Source organism: Camelina sativa, chromosome 1 (assembly GCF_000633955.1).
Source record: "Camelina sativa cultivar DH55 chromosome 1, Cs, whole genome shotgun sequence".
NCBI lineage: Eukaryota > Viridiplantae > Streptophyta > Magnoliopsida > Brassicales > Brassicaceae > Camelina > Camelina sativa.
The window spans coordinates 22,402,408-22,405,801 of NC_025685.1; the positions used below are offsets into that span (position 1 = coordinate 22,402,408).

At 32.4% G+C, this 3,394-nt stretch overlaps 2 long non-coding RNA genes across 2 annotated transcripts in view; one reads left to right on the top strand and one right to left on the bottom strand.

Annotated features, from left to right (window-relative positions):
- The window catches only part of LOC104701678, a 3,433-nt gene extending 2,268 nt beyond the window's left edge, over nucleotides 1–1,165 (top strand). Inside the window, exons 4-5 of the long non-coding RNA XR_753876.2 lie at nucleotides 189–499; nucleotides 595–1,165. This is a non-coding gene — a long non-coding RNA (uncharacterized LOC104701678). The remainder of the gene's footprint in view (nucleotides 1–188; nucleotides 500–594) is intronic.
- On the bottom strand, nucleotides 2,769–3,386 carry LOC104701682. Its single transcript, XR_753877.2, has 2 exons — nucleotides 3,265–3,386; nucleotides 2,769–2,999 (listed from the first exon to the last, which is right to left on the bottom strand). It is a non-coding gene; the product is annotated as an uncharacterized LOC104701682 (long non-coding RNA).

Genomic DNA, 3,394 nt, shown 5'->3' on the forward strand with positions numbered 1-3,394 from the left:
GAGTACGTTTGTGTATCTAAGAGCTAATTAAAAGAAACAAGTAACTTTAATTTATATATAGAGTCCTTCAAATTAATCATATCTTTTAGTTAGTACGAGATATCCAATCTAGGTAGCTTAAAAAAAGAGAGCACATTATATATTATATCAAAAATAAAATAAAATTTCATTAATTTTTTTTTTTTCAGCGACGATATTGTTGTTGTGAATTTGGAGGTGGTATCATTAGCCCAGTCTGATATAATTGGACACACTCTTCTTCTTGAAGTTAAGCCTAAAGATGAACAACTATATCAGCAGCTGACGTCTTCTTCTGATGAAGCTAGCTATGTCATTTGATGGGTTGCCTCTAGGTGAGGATACATTAGGAGACGATACCATTGTTCCCGATTCCCAAGAGAGCGAAGTTCGATATCTGAACTTAAAGGAGACCGTTTCTAAAGAATTGAAGTGCTTCCGCGAGCACCTCGTTGGTGCTAAACGTTTCATCTAGGACACCGTAAGTAAATAATTATATTATATTAGCCAGAAACCAATTTTATCAATGTGATATTTGTTTTTTAATTATTATTTATTTCTTTTTTTTTCTTGTAGAGGAACACAAAAGATCAGATCCGGGCCTCCATCAGGTGTTTCAAGACGTTGATAGATAATTTTTACAATGTTTGGGAGCAGTTTCGTAGTGGCTGTGATCAGGAATTGATCAGTTTGAGACATGGAATGGTGCTTCCTTCATCTCATGACTCAGAGGATTAAGTTGTGATCAACTTCGCTTAAATATGCTCATACTCTCTTCAATTCTCGAGGGAGAAGACTTTAAATTCTTTTGTGGAAGCTTTCGCTCCTTTTGTTACAATACGCAAAGAGTCCGCTAGTACTATGGATGCTCTCACGGAAATCCAACATGTTGTGGAAGATAGTGATACTTTGATTTATAGGGTCACACACGAAGGCTTCGACGGCAGGTACATCTCAGCGGAAGATGAAGCTGATGATATTGAGTGGTAAAATGGTGGAACGATGCTAGCTCTTACTTCTGATGTCAAATGTCAAATGTTGAGGTAACGTCTATCTTTTCCTTAATTATTGCTTAAAATAGTATATGTATGGATCCACCTGCAAGCTTTAGCTTCTTCATATAACATTCTCTCCCCGTATTAGTTTATTTTGAAATGTATGGATCCACCTGCAAGTTATTTTACTTTTTTTTTTTTTGTCAAGTTTATTTTGAATGTATGGATGGATACCTGCACGTTATTTTATTATCAAGCTTCTCCACTTCTAAAGCCTGATTGGTTCTATTTTAATTTTAAGGAATTTTTTTTGGCTTTGTAAAGTTTCTAAAGTAATTGCCAATCAAGCCCTTAGTTATGTATTAATGAACTAATATTATGCTGAAAAATAGTACATATTTAATTATGTATTAATGAACTAAAATTAAATCAGCTGACCAGTGTTGTAACATAGTAAGGTAAGAACATAATTTTTAATATATCCATAGGAAAATAAATTAAAAGATTATAGTATTATTTTGCATCTTTGACCAGGAAAAGAAAACATTTAACATATTTTTGTGTTCTAAATTATATATATAATCGTCTAGGTAAAGAACACTCAATTTAAAGAAAAAAAAAACTTGAGAGGATATCACCAAAACAGTTATCATTATGAAAACTTTAGTTACATTTTGTTTTGCAATCCTCTTCATCATATCATTTGTTCATTGTAGTTCCACAGTTGCTGGAAGTCCGGGTGATTGTTATTTATATGTACCTTCATTTTGTAACTATTTTCACTACTCTTTGTTAAACGAGTTTATATTGATTATATTTTTAATTACTGTAACATAGGTTATGGATTAGGGCGACCAAGAACCACATGTTTCAGCTATCCTGTGTGTGAATCCGAGAGAGGGCCAAGAGTATGTGATCTCTTCTGTAAAAGACTAAAATATGATTATGGCGTTTGTACTAAAGAGAGATGTTGTCGTGTCGATACTATAACTAACTAAATGGTATAATAATTTAAATAAATGTAATTGTTGTTTTGAAAATTTGAAAATTGAAAAAAACAAATAATATGAGACAAATAAAATACTCTTTTCGTTTCATAATATAGGATGTTTAGAGAAGTATTTTTGTTTCATAATATAGGATAATATAGGATGTTTCCAAATTTCTATGCAACTTTTAAATTAATTTCATATTTTATATTATGCAGTATTGTTTATGATTGGTAAAACTTTTTAAAAGTTCGTACTTTTTAATATGCGTGTTTTAGCTAAAAACATAGTATATTTTGAAACGAATGGAATATATTTTATGGCATTAAGTGTATTTCCTTCTAAACAAATCTAGTTTAATTCTCTTTTCTACTTTCCATAATTTGTTCTAATAACCTTATAATTTTCTTCCACACCATTTTTGAGGCTAGATTTTTTCTTCCATTTCCATAAATAATTTGTTCCTATTTTATTTGTTTATTTCTAAAATTTAAAAGTATTGTTTCCTTTTTCACGTTTTGTATCATTGGAGTAAGTGTAAATGATCCTCAAAGCCTTATTTTGAATTAAGATGAGGCCGTGGGAGATGTTCTAACAGGGAACTTTGTTCACCATGTAGTGGTTACTGTCACTGAGTGATAGAAGAAGATACAGCTATTCCTATTCGAGTTGCTGGATCTTGTAGTGGATAACGTATTTGGTCTCAAAAGGGTCACGTTAACATTCGGAATCTCAATCACCGTGACTAGGCCGACCAAACCAGGACTTAGGAAAAATCTGGTTCGCTGAATAACTAAACTGAAACTGTAATATTCTTCTATAGCAAAAGAAAATTCAGTAGCTAACTATCAGGCAAAATTGATCTCATAATCTGAACTAGAGAACAGATTCAAAAATAAGAAACTGGTGGTGAGTATGATGATAATAATGAAGTAAGAAATCAAGCAGTGATCTCCTTTTTTAGCTTAGCAAGCTCCTGCCTTACGATACTAGCCCTCTGCAAAAGCAAAACAATATTCTTTTAAATGAGAGAGGTCGCACGAGATTTTCTATCATCAAACTCAATAACATTTAGCATTTTAGATGTTTCTTTATAAACCAAACTTTTAAGACACAGCAAAAACAAATCACTATCTAACGAAGAGGATGGTGAACGTAGTGGCAGACACAAATTTAGATATAGTATTATTCCTAAAACTCAACAACATAAACAGAAAACCAAACACCCAAAACCGATGGCAAATGTAGATAGATATACCAACCTTGATTTTGGCCAACATGACCTTGAACCTGTCAAAATCATTGAGGGAAGCTCTTCTCTTGTGCACAATAAGTTTCCTACCCCATGAACTCTTCTCCCACTTGTTCGTCACATCTGCATACAAGTTGTAC